This window comes from Scyliorhinus torazame, chromosome 14 (genome assembly GCF_047496885.1).
Source record: "Scyliorhinus torazame isolate Kashiwa2021f chromosome 14, sScyTor2.1, whole genome shotgun sequence".
Lineage (NCBI taxonomy): Eukaryota > Metazoa > Chordata > Chondrichthyes > Carcharhiniformes > Scyliorhinidae > Scyliorhinus > Scyliorhinus torazame.
This window is the reverse complement of record NC_092720.1, coordinates 48,836,796-48,849,436: the sequence shown is the minus strand read 5'-3', so window position 1 is coordinate 48,849,436 and position 12,641 is coordinate 48,836,796. Positions and strand designations below refer to the sequence as shown.

The following is a 12,641-nucleotide window of genomic DNA, read 5'->3' as shown; positions in this document are numbered from 1 at the left end:
CAGCTCCCCCTACAGCCCCGTTCCCATTCCCCATCCCCCGCCTATGTCCCTTTCCCCCCCCCACTGGTACCCACATTTCTCAGTGTCCCCCCTGTCAAAGACCGTCCCGATACAGTGAACCCCCCTTTCCCCAATTTACATTTCTGTACATCAACATTGTCGTTTCCCCCCCCCAACATCACTCCCTCAGTTCTGGTCCAGTTTCTCTTTTTGGATGAAGGTCCATGCTTCTTCCGACGTTTCAAAATAATAATGTCTATCGTGGTACGTGACCCATAATCGCGCCGGCTGCAGCATCCCGAACTTTACTTTCTTCTTATGCAGCACCTCCTTGGCTCGATTGAAACTCGCTCTCCTTTTCACCACCTCCGCGCTCCAGTCCTGATACGCTCGTATCACCGCATTCTCCCATCTGCTACTCCGTACCTTCTTGGCCCAGCTCAAAACAACCTCTCTGTCGTTGAAGCGGTGAAATCTCACGACCATCGCCCTTCCGAGACAGGATCTACTCCCATTTGGAAGCAAATGGACGTATTAGTGAGAGGCAGCACGGTTTTGTGAAGGGGAGGTCGTGTCTCACTAACTTGATAGAGTTTTTCGAGGAGGTCACTAAGATGATTGATGCAGGTAGGGCAGTGGATGTTGTCTACATGGACTTCAGTAAGGCCTTTGACAAGGTCCCTCATGGTAGACTAGTACAAAAGGTGAAGTCACACGGGATCAGGGGTGAGCTGGCAAGGTGGATTCAGAACTGGCTAGGCCATAGAAGGCAGAGGGTAGCAATGGAGGGATGCTTTTCTAATTGGAGGGCTGTGACCAGTGGTGTTCCACAGGGATCAGTGCTGGGACCTTTGCTGTTTGTAGTATATATAAATGATTTGGAGGAAAATGTAACTGGTCTGATTAGTAAGTTTGCAGACGACACAAAGGTTGGTGGAATTGCGGATAGCGATGAGGACTGTCTGAGGATACAGCAGGATTTAGATTGTCTGGAGACTTGGGCGGAGAGATGGCAGATGGAGTTTAATCCGGACAAATGTGAGGTAATGCATTTTGGAAGGGCTAATGCAGGTAGGGAATATACAGTGAATGGTAGAACCCTCAAGAGTATTGAAAGTCAAAGAGATCTAGGAGTACAGGTCCACAGGTCATTGAAAGGGGCAACACAGGTGGAGAAGGTAGTCAAGAAGGCATACGGCATGCTTGCCTTCATTGGACGGGGCATTGAGTATAAGAATTGGCAAGTCATGTTGCAGCTGTATAGAACCTTAGTTAGGCCACACTTGGAGTATAGTGTTCAATTCTGGTCGCCACACTACCAGAAGGATGTGGAGGCTTTAGAGAGGGTGCAGAAGAGATTTACCAGAATGTTGCCTGGTATGGAGGGCATAAGCTATGAGGAGCGATTGAATAAACTCGGTTTGTTCTCTCTGGAACGAAGGAGGTTGAGGGGCGACCTGATAGAGGTCTACAAAATTATGAGGGGCATAGACAGAGTGGATAGTCAGAGGCTTTTCCCCAGGGTAGAGGGGTCAATTACTAGGGGGCATAGGTTTAAGGTGAGAGGGGCAAGGTTTAGAGTAGATGTACGAGGCAAGTTTTTTACGCAGAGGGTAGTGGGTGCCTGGAACTCGCTACCGGAGGAGGTAGTGGAAGCAGGGACGATAGGGACATTTAAGGGGCATCTTGACAAATATATGACTAGGATGGGAATAGAAGGATACGGACCCAGGAAGTGTAGAAAATTGTAGTTTAGTCGGGCAGTATGGTCGGCGCGGGCTTGGAGGGCCGAAGGGCCTGTTCCTGTGCTGTACATTTCTTTGTTGTTTGTTTGTTCTTTTGGTGGTTCTCCAGCCTTTGGTCTCATTGCAGGGACCCGGTGAGCCCCTTCCACCTCCAAGGGGCCCGAGGGGGCCTCAGCTCCCATTAGCGAATGTAGCATCGTGCTCACATAAGCCCCGCCGTCAGCTCCCTCCACTCTCTCGGGGAGACCCAGGATCCGGAGGTTCTTTCTCCTTGATCTATTTTCCAGGACTTCGATTCTTTCGATGCACTTCTTATGTAGCGCCTCGTGCGTCTCCATTTTGACCGCTAGGCCCAGGATCTCATCCTCGTTTTCAGTTACCTCCTGCTTCGCCACACGGAGCTCTATCGCCTGGGCCTTTTGTCTCTCCTTGAGCCCATCGATTGCCAGCAACATCGGGGCCAGCACCTCCTTTTTTAACTCCTCCACACACCGTCTGAGGAATTCATCCTGATCCGGTCCCCATGCCGCCTGGCCTCCCTCCGATGCCATGTTGCTTCTTTCTTTTCTCTGCCGCTGCCCTCGAGGATCCTTCGTGATCCGGCCACCGCCACCGATCTTTTTCCTGCACACTGGGGGGGCGGGGGGGGGGGACGACACTCCTTATTTCTTCACCCCACACCGGGTTTTGTCGCAAAGATTTCCCGTTGGGGCTCTCAAAAAGAGCCCGAAAGTCCGTCGGAGCGCGGCTTAGCTGAGCATTGCCGCAACCGGAAGTCTCAGTTACACATGTTCTTAAGTAAAAACACCACTATTTGTAAACTAGACTCAGTGTTTCTCGGACAAGTGTTATATTGGTCGGAATTTTCCTGTCCCCCCCATGGCGGGTTTTCCGGTAGCGGAGGTAGGTCACATTTGGACAGCAGTTTCCCCGGTTGCACAGCCAGTGAGCCATGCAAAATACCATTGCCTTCAGCAGGAGTGGAAGATCCCACCACCAGCGTATAGCAAGCTGCCTCCACTCCTGGAAAAGCCACTGCGTGAGGCCGGGGTTTCTTCTGAACAGAGGGATTACAGGGAGAGACATTCAGCTGAGAAAATGTACTTTGTGGGTGGAATGTTTTGCTCCAGGAGTGGGCACTCAGGTTGGCTGGTGGCAGCGGGCGTCCATCATTAAACTGCCATGGATGACTAACAGCAAGGGATGTGTCAGGCAGCTTGCAACTCCTCAGGCCAATGGATGCCTTTAAGTGGCCAATAAATGGCTACTTAAGGATTGTTTCCCCATCCGCAGATATTTTACCAGACATAGGGGCCGGTATTCTCCGAAATCCCGGCCAAGTATTGACGCCGGCGGAAACGCCGGAGTGGTGTACGCCGGCGGAAGCACCAGAGTGGTGTACGCCGGCGTCAATGGGCATCCTGGCCCAGCAATTCTCTGTTTTTTAGGGGGCTAGCACGGCGGCGGAGTGCTGCGCGCTGCTCCGGCCACGAAAGGCGGCCCTGCACTGCGCGGGTCCGCGCATGCGTGCCACGGCTCTCTCCACGCCGGCGCATGTGTGTGGTTGCCGCCTCCGCGCTGGCACGGAGCAACATGTCGGGGACCAAACAGTGGGCCCACGCGGAAGGGGGTAGGCCCCCTCCAGATCGCGGCCGCCCGCCAAGCAGAAGCCCCGTTCGCGGTTCTGGACCACATGGAGGCCCCCCACCAGTCCACAGTGGCTGCAGGTCCGAGCTCCTGCCTGGTGGTACGAGGTATGAACCACGCCAGCAGAACTCGGCGGGAGTTCGGCCCATGGCCGGCGGAGAATCACCGCGGGGGCCTATTTCAGCGGCCCACGACTGGGCGGGCGGGACCAGAAAATCGTCAGGAGCGCGCGAGATTCCCGCCACGCCGCTCTGATGATTCTCTGACCTGGCGCGGGCTCGGAGAATCCTGGCCAGGGTGTGCCCACGTCGCATGGCACCTGTCAAATATGTTGCTAACTTCGGGGTGGGAGGCACCTCATGTTCAGGCACCCTAAACAGAGGAAAACCCATGAGGTACTGTCCTCACTGTCTGGTTCCCTAGCACTGCATTTATAAGCCTGGCTCCCTACCCTCTTGTTTGCCTTGCCAGCCTGATCCCGGTGAAACTTCTGGCATACCGCAGTATCTGGCTCCATGGCTTCTTAGCCTTGGGGGACTCAGTCCCAAAAGTGACCAGCACTCCTAATGCTGCTGCGACTTAAATGCTGTCGGCCATTTGATTGATCAGCAGCTCTCAGAGGCGAAGCTTCCTCCTAGTTGGGGTGGTGGTTCCAGTCCAAGCTTATTAACAGACCGATAAACATTAAATCATGCTTTTTAAAAAATAAATTTAGAGTATCCAATTCATTTTTCCAATTCAGGGGCAATTTAGCGTGACCAATCCACCTACCCTGCACATCTTTGGGTTGTGGGGGCGAACCCACGCAAACACGGGGAGAATGTGCAAACTCCACACGGACAGTGACCCAGAGCTGGGATCGAACCTGGGACCTCAGCGCTATGAGGCTGCAGTGCTACCACTGCGCCACCGTGCTGCATTAAATCATGCTTGAGGTGATCTGGTTGAGTGGAAGCCGGCTCACTCCCAAGGTAGGTGTGTGAGGCCACTGACTCCATGTAAACCTGAATAACATTGAGTGATCTTGATAATTGTTTCTTTTTACAGATTAATCTAATACAAAATTTATACTACCAGAGACCTGAAAAATATTTGTGGTGAAATTAGGATGCTTAGATAATTCCATCATTTCCTTCACCCCTCCTAAACCACCCATACAATGTCATCCTCTGCCTACTGCTCCCCCTCCAGCCCCATCACATCCTACTCTATCCTTACCATGCCATCTCTCCCATGCCATTCCTTCTCTCCATGCCATTCCCACTCATTCCAGTTAATCATTGGCATTACCCATACCATGCAATTAAATCCTCATCTTACCACATTTCCCTGACCCTGTGGTCAGATTAGTGTACTTAATCAATTTCATCATTGAATCCCCCCCCCCCCCCCCCCCCAACCCTCCCTTGCATGATATCCCCATCCCATCGCAGTTCCTTCTTGACGCTGACATTTCTGGCCTCTGAAACCCCGAGGCAGCTGCAGTTCCTTGGCTGACATTTCAAAAATTATCTCATTAAAATTCAATATGTTTGGTTATGCCCGAACTAACCACAAGGAAGCATCATTGACTTACAAACACGAATAGGATTTCAACTTTGTTGCGCTTGGTCCTTTGTACTTCACAAAGGGATCCACCAAACACTGCGACTTGTCCAGACCAGAATCTTTTATTGAGTCTCATGTGGTAAGATAGCAATCTGATACAGAGCACATTACCATGGAGTCTGCTAACTACTCCCCTGGAACTTGCACCTAGCACTAACCATGCACATGTATGTCTTATCACCCTCTCAATCTTCTTCTAAAGATGGCTGGATGTGTCTCCCCTAATAATGGGAGATGAGGAAATGGCTGAGGAACTGAACAGGTTTTTTGGGGCGGTCTTCACAGTGAAAGACACAAATAACATGCCAGTGACTGATGGAAATGAGGCTATGACAGGTGAGGACCTTGAGAGGATTGTTATCACCAAGGAGGTAGTGATGGGCAAGCTAATGGGGCTAAAGGTAGACACGTCTCCTGGCCCTGATGGAATGCATCCCAGAGTGCTCAAAGAGATGGCTAGGGAAATTGCAAATGCACTAGTGATAATTTACCAAAATTCACTAGACTCTGGGGTGGTCCCGGCAGATTGGAAATTAGCAAACGTGACACCACTGTTTAAAAAAGGAGGTAGGCAGAAAGCGGGTAATTATAGGCCAGTGAGCTTAACTTCGGTAGTAGGGAAGATGCTGGAATCTATCATCAAGGAAGAAATAGCGAGGCATCTGGATGGAAATTGTCCCATTGGGCAGACGCAGCATGGGTTCATAAAGGGCAGGTCGTGCCTAACTAATTTAGTGGAAATTTTTTGAGGACATTACCAGTGCAGTAGATAATGGGGAGCCAATGGATGTGGTATATCTGGATTTCCAGAAAGCCTTTGACAAGGTGCCACACAAAAGGTTGCTGCATAAGATAAAGATGCATGGCATTAAAGGGAAAGTAGTAGCATGGATAGAGGATTAGTTAATTAATAGAAAGCAAAGAGTGGGGATTAATGGGTATTTCTCTGGTTGGCAATCAGTAGCTAGTGGTGTCCCTCAGGGATCAGTGTTGGGCCCACAACTGTTCACAATTTACATAGATGATTTGGAGTTGGGGACCAAGGGCAATGTGTCCAAGTTTGCAGACGACACTAAGATGAGTGGTAAAGCAAAAAGTGCAGAGGATACTGGAAGTCTGCAGAGGGATTTGGATAGGCTAAGTGAATGGGCTAGGGTCTGGCAGATGGAATACAATGTTGACAAATGTGAGGTTATCCATTTTGGTAGGAATAACAGCAAAAGGGATTATTATTTAAATGATAAAATATTAAAACATGCTGCTGTGCAGAGGGACCTGGGTGTGTTAGTGCATGAGTCACAAAAAGTTGGTTTACAGGTGCAACAGGTGATTAAGAAGGCAAATGGAATTTTGTCCTTCATTGCTAGAGGGATGGGGTTTAAGACTAGGGAGGTTATGCTGCAATTGTATAAGGTGTTAGTGAGGCCACACCTGGAGTATTGTGTTCAGTTTTGGTCTCCTTACTTAAGAAAGGACGTACTGGCACTGGAGGGTGTGCAGAGGAGATTCACTAGGTTAATCCCAGAGCTGAAGGGGTTGGATTATGAAGAGAAGTTGAGTAGACTGGGACTGTACTCGTTGGAATTTAGAAGGATGAGGGGGGATCTTATAGAAACATCTAAAATTATGAAGGGAATAGATAAGATAGATGCGGGCAGGTTGTTTCCACTGGCGGGTGAAAGCAGAACTAGGGGACATAGCCTCAAAAAAGGGGAAGTAGATTTAGGACTGAGTTTAGGAGGAACATCTTCACCCAAAGGGTTGTGAATCTATGGAATTCCTTGCCCAGTGAAGCAGTAGAGGCTCGTTCATTAAATGATTTTAAGATAAAGATAGATAGTTTTTTGAAGAATAAAGGGATTAAGGGTTATGGTGTTCGGGCCGGAAAGTGGAGCTGAGTCCACAAAAGATCAGCCATGATCTCATTGAATGGTGGAGCAGGCTCGAGGGGCCAGATGGCCTACTCCTGCTTCTTGCTCTTATGTTCTTATGTTCTTAGATCGGAGTCACAGTCACATGACCTTGGTCTGGAGAAAGCATGGTGTGTCTATACCTACACCTGCTGCTTGGAGGCTGCACACCTTCCAATTATGATATAGCCCACAGGTATATCACACTTCCCCCATTCTTCACAAAACATAATTTTTTTATATGTAACATTAAAAGTTATATATTCAATATATGTAGCTGGTAAAGTGAATGAGTATTACTGAAGTGTCCATGCTGTGCCTGACAAGTGTCCATTTCCTTTGTACTACTCTCATTCTTTCAAGTTGTTGTCCACCTCGGAGACTGATTTCCTTGCCGACATCTTGCTTCTCTTGCGCTTCGCCCTTTCGTGATCACCTCTTCATTAGGCCCGAACCTAAACTCCAGAGTGAAGCTCTACGGCTTCCCATGCTCCATCCATTTAACACTTGATGCGACATCAATTCACGTGAAACCAGGAGTAGATGTAAACTGTGGCTTTAATCAACTAGAACAATGCCTGCCTGCGACTGATATGTTAGTGGAAGCCGCCTACATGGAGACTGCTCTTTATACCTCCCCTCAAGGTGTGGAGCCAAGGGCGGAGCCCAACCAGGCCCCAACATGCTACACGAAACCAGGAGTAGAAGTAAACTGTGGCTTTAATCAACTAGAACAATGCCTGCCTGCGACTGATCTGTTAGTGGGAGCCGCCTACAGGGCGACTGCTCTTTATACCTCCCCTCAAGGGATGGAGTCAGGGGCGGAGCCTTCACAGGCCCCAAAATGCTACATCATAGGTAATAGCTTACAATGGTCCATAGGTGGAGCCCACAGGGGCAACAGCATAATACAGATATGCTCATGGTGAATGTTACAACAATACATTCACCACAACACTCATCTCGCAGATGCTTTAAGACGAGTTCAATATGATCTCATATCATGCCATTGAACCTACGCATATTATTCATGACTTCCAACCAGAATTGCGGAATGCTCAGGGCAGCATGGTGGTGCAGTGGTTAACACTGCTGCCTCACGGCTCCAAGGTCCTAGATTCGATCACGGCTCTGGGTCACTGTCTGTGTGGAGTTTGCACATTCTACCCATGTTTGATTGGGTTTCGACCCCACAACCCAAAGATGTGCAGGGTAGGTGAATTGACCACGCTAAATTGCCCCTTAATTGGAAAAAATGAATTGGGTACTCTGAATTTATACAAAAAAAGAATTGCGGAATGCTCACCACCAGTTCCATCCCCTTATCTGATTTGCACTCCTCCACCTGGACTTCTTCCGAATCCTTATAAGTGTATGATGTGTTAGGCAGGTAGGTTCGATGTGGACTACACTCGGTGCAGGGAAGCTAGAAGCAGACATCTAACACAGGAGAAGATCCAACACTGTTTTATTCAATGATAGAACTAATACACATATTCAGCTGTGGGTCGACACTATACTGAACTGACTGAAGACCTTGTACTAACCTGACCAGACTTACTAACTACCGCATGGTGTTTGCACTTGCTAGCTCATGGACTCTGACTGTCTCAGTGGCTGAGTCCCGTGAGAGCAGCAAACCTAGTGCCCTCTGGCTTTATAGTGGTAGTGTCCTGTCTGGTGATTGGCTGCACTGTGTTGTGTACTTACTGGTCATCCTGTGTGTCAATCACTGCCTGTCTGCATCTCATTATATACATGAGTGGATATTATGATAGTGTATACTCTATTATCCTGTAGGGATGTGCAGTATTCAGCTGGCCATCCTTACTCTGGGGTACATATTCGTTGAACCAAATTCATGGGCTCACACGCATCTGCGTTACAGCATTAATGGCACCTGCATCTCCCTCTGAGTTGCCGCCAAGGTTGATTGAGTGAGGTGCGCTGTTTTGCTGTGTCGAGATGTCGTCCGGAAGACATATTTCACTGTGACGGTCTGATTGAAGACCCTCTTTCTGGGTATGCGTGCTCACTATATTACGGTCACATGCTTCGCCATCTTTCATGGAACAATATTGTTTGAAGTATTGTGACGCATCATCATAGCTTCTGTTCTGCTCTTCCGCACCACAGGCTGAGGTATTATATAGCTCTGCTGCCTTTGAATCTACCACCTTTAACAGCAATGCGAGAAGCCTGTCTTTAGGCTGTGCCTGCAGGCCTATGGCTAAAGGGTAGAGTTGGAATTGCTTAAAGAAACACCAATTTTGTTCCACGTTACCCGTGAACTGGAGGCGGCGGGGTTCCCTGACCTCTTGAATCTGTAGTTCCCACAACTTCTAGTGTGTTGGGTTGCCTCAGAATGCAGTTCCACAGATCAGTCTTTATTATAACCTGCCTGCTTACCATTGGCTGGGGACTAATGACAATCCCACAATCCTGTGGGAGTATGAGCTTCCCCAATGAGGGGGGCGGAGAAACCATTAGTAAACTCCATGTATAAATAAAGCTGGCCAGTTTGGAACCAGCAGGAAGGAGTGTGCAGCAAGGGAAGTTGCTGCTGCTATACATACATATATATATATATATATTATAGTAAATAAATGTTATTACTTTGTATCCTTAAAACTCGTGCTGGATTCTTAGTGGCCCTTACAAAACTGGCGACGAAGATGGGATAGAGACGCTGACATGATGGAGGCGGCAGACTCTGACTCCGAGATGGAGACACAGGACGCATCAGAGGGGGAATCCTCGGGTCCACGGGCCGTGGATGTACAACCGTTACGCCGTTCATCACGGAAGCGCCGGTCTCTGTCCCGTTACACGCCGCCTGATCCAGCGCTGCGTGCAAATGGTGTCCAGCCTGCGGCAAAACGAGTCCGACGCCCTCCTTCGCCAGGGTCTTCGGTGGATTCCTTGGACTTTGGTGGGGAGGGATGTTATAACCTGCCTGCTTACCATTGGCTGGGGACTAATGACAATCCCACAATCCTGTGGGAGTATGAGCTTCCCCAATGAGGGGGGCGGAGAAACCATTAGTAAACTCCATGTATAAATAAAGCTGGCCAGTTTGGAACCAGCAGGAAGGAGTGTGCAGCAAGGGAAGTTGCTGCTGCTGTAATATATATATGTTATAGTAAATAAATGTTGTTACTTTGTATCCTTAAAACTCGTGCTGGATTCTTCGTGGCCCTTACAAAAGTCTTCCAGCCGAATGCCTAACTTTATCATTGCCAATCCTGACTTTTCGAAGGAGTCCTTCCCATATTTGGTGATCTGCACCAACTCTCACATTGAATATCTAATTCAACAATTGCCATCCTGCATGTGTAGGAGGTATCACCAGCCAAACGAAGCCATCGACCAATCAGACTAAGTATGGACAGACAAAAGCAGCAAATTATTATTATAGATGGGACTCTTTTCCTATGACTTCTACTACCTATATTCTTTATACAATTACCGACAATTATACGACCTGTAATTGCTGATTGATCAATATGAATGGAAATTTCAGATAAATTTACATTTCCACTAGTAAGGTCGACATTGTACTAATGGTGTTATATCTAATTTCTTTTCAGCAAAGTCTGAATAACAGCGCGTGATCTCAAAGTGGAAAAAGAATGTTTGATTGCTGTGCCATTTAATTCAATATTACTTTTATATTGGACTCACTCTTCATGACCTCTACTGTCCTGTACTCTAACTGTATAAGTGGAAATTTTATCAAACCAGACAAAGAAAAATTAATGAATACGACTTTAAATTCCTGCTGCGTAATCACATTGGTTTCAATGAAAACGAGTGGGCGATCTATAATCACAGTTTTACGCCCAGGAAATAAGTTGAAAATCTGCCTCCAGGTTACTGAATTAAATGTACCAAATTTTTCAAACTTTTTCATATTAGTTTTATTAGTTTAACAATACACTGAAACAAAATTCCACGACCTAACCAGCAGACAAAACATGAGTGAAGAGAAATATTAACTTTGAATGCACAATTATGAATGGAAGTCATTGAAGGTAGCAGGACAGGTTATGAGAGAAGTTAATAAAGCAGAACATATCCTAGGCTTTATTAAGAGAGACATGAGGCTGGATTCCCCATTCCTGAGGCTACGTGCTGGCGCGAACGGAGAATCTGCGGGAGTTTCACGACATGAAAATCAGCGTGAACCCCTCACCAGTGCTGCGTGATCACACCAAAAACAGCCAGAGAATCGCCGGGTCCCGGGCCGCGCATAGATTAACAATTTAACAGTAGATTGTCATTAAATGCGAAATGCAAATTAGACTAGATTTCAAATTAAAATTAATCCTTGAAATGCCCTCACTCACCAAATTCTTATAAACTCACATTCTGTGTCCAGCTGCACTCAATGACGAACTGCTCTCTTTGTTCTTGCTTATTATTGCGTGGATTTCCTCTGGCTGCTCCGGTTTCCTCCCACAAATCCCAAAAGAAGTGCTGTTAGGTAATTTGGACATTTTGAATTCTCTCTCAGTATAGCCGAACAGGTGTCGGAGTGTGGCGATTAGGGGCTTTTCCCAGTAACTTCATTACAGTGTTAATGTAATCTTATTTGTGACAGTAATAAAGATTATTATTAAATATGTATAAGTCATCATTTCTGATTAAGAAAACAAATGAATAAATGTTGTGTTTCCAAGATGATGTAGTGGACATTATTCACGTGACATTGATTCTCTGTGCTTGGGATGTTCTGGGAGAGATTGTATGAGATTCATGCAGTCAGTTGTCTTCAAAGCATTGCTCGAGGGATAGTGCAAAAGGGAAACAAAACAACGGTAAGTTGTCATGGCGGTGGAGTTGTGGGGGATATTTGGAATTAGAAATTATTCTAAATAGCTGCACATCCATGTTGTGGGACAAAATTATTTTGGAAAACTTTCGTTTACTGCAAATAAATTGGCAGAGGAAATAGGAAATATAGACAGCACAGGAGACCGTAGCAGACTGATACAAGGCTACAAGTTGTGTAATTACTATGTCAAGCAATGGAATGATTTTTCACTGTGTGTAGTCATAATGCATGTATTAACAAACAATTAAAACTTTGATTTAATAAATTGTGATGAGCCTATGTATCTACAGAAATTCACACCATTTTGCTGCTTTTTGTCATAACACAATGAATCTTGATAAGTTGCAGAGTCAAATTCCTTTTATTGCCTGTTTCTGCTGTCTTTGTATTTTGTTTGTCTCTCCTCTTCTGCTTCTGCAACTCTTACCTTTTTATCTTGCTTCTTTCTTGCTACCTTTGCTTCTGATTCTCATTCATTCTTCTGCTTCAGTGTTTATTTATTTTCTCTTTGATTTTGACTGGGAGATAATGGGCTGCATGTGATGATTATTGTGTTCTGTGATATAACTGTTGGAATCATAGAATTTACAGTGCAGAAGGAGGCCATTCAGCCCATTGAGTCTGTACCGGCCCTTGTAAAGAGCACCCTACGCCCACACCTCCACCCTGTCCCCGTAACCTCATCTAATCTTTTTGGGACACTAAGGGCAATTTAGCATAGCCAATCCACCTAACCTGCACATCCCAGGACTGCGTGAGGAAACCGGAGCACCCGGAAGAAACCCACGCAGCCACGGGGAGAACGCGCAGACCCCGCACAGACAGCGACCCAAGCCGGGAACCGAACCCGGGACCCCGTAATGATGTGCACAGAACATATAATTGTTTAACTAT

The 12,641-nt window shown here is 47.0% G+C and overlaps 1 protein-coding gene across 4 annotated transcripts in view; it reads left to right on the top strand.

Annotated features, from left to right (window-relative positions):
* LOC140389709 (uncharacterized) overlaps positions 1-12,012 on the top strand; it is a 34,010-nt gene extending 21,998 nt beyond the window's left edge. For 2 of the 4 annotated variants that reach the window (XM_072474131.1, XM_072474128.1), the window contains one exon: positions 10,501-12,012. The gene's annotated coding sequence lies outside the window, so the exon portion shown is untranslated. Of the gene's footprint in view, positions 1-4,134; positions 4,262-9,559; positions 9,879-10,500 lie in introns of those variants that run through there. The other 2 variants (XM_072474129.1, XM_072474130.1) reach the window with 2 other exon arrangements.
* The last annotated feature ends 629 nt before the right edge of the window (positions 12,013-12,641 follow it).